Genomic DNA, 497 nt, shown 5'->3' on the forward strand with positions numbered 1-497 from the left:
CTTTTAAGATATTTAGACGAGATATTTCAATTTTGGGATACATTTTTATACGAGAAAAAGTAAAAAAGACTTAGTAATAAAGGAAATTATTCGATCAAAGATCATTCATTTTTCGATGACGCAAAGGCATTGCTTTCCCTCCTCTCACGAGCTTTTTCCGAACGAGGCTCGATTTCGTTATCTTTCAAAATATTTAGACTAGTTTTCAATTTTGGAATACGATAGTCGACGAAAAACATTTTCGAAAGAATACAAGAAAGAGCAAGTTTCGATATCTATATAGTAAAAAAAAACCTCCCACGCTTTTTCTCACGAGGCTCGAAGTTGAGAAGCGGGTGTAGAGAAAATCGGGTGTGTAATTTCGCGTGCAACAGGGGGTTCCTCGCGAGGACGCGTTATCGCGAGCCATTACGTGGGCTGGTAATTGTTGGCCCGGCGCGCACCGAGGCGAAAATCGAAAGTATCCCGCGCCTTCCTTTTCCAGGGTCGAGCGATCC

Source organism: Apis dorsata, unplaced genomic scaffold (assembly GCF_000469605.1).
Source record: "Apis dorsata unplaced genomic scaffold, Apis dorsata 1.3 scaffold_111, whole genome shotgun sequence".
Taxonomy (NCBI): Eukaryota; Metazoa; Arthropoda; class Insecta; order Hymenoptera; family Apidae; genus Apis; species Apis dorsata.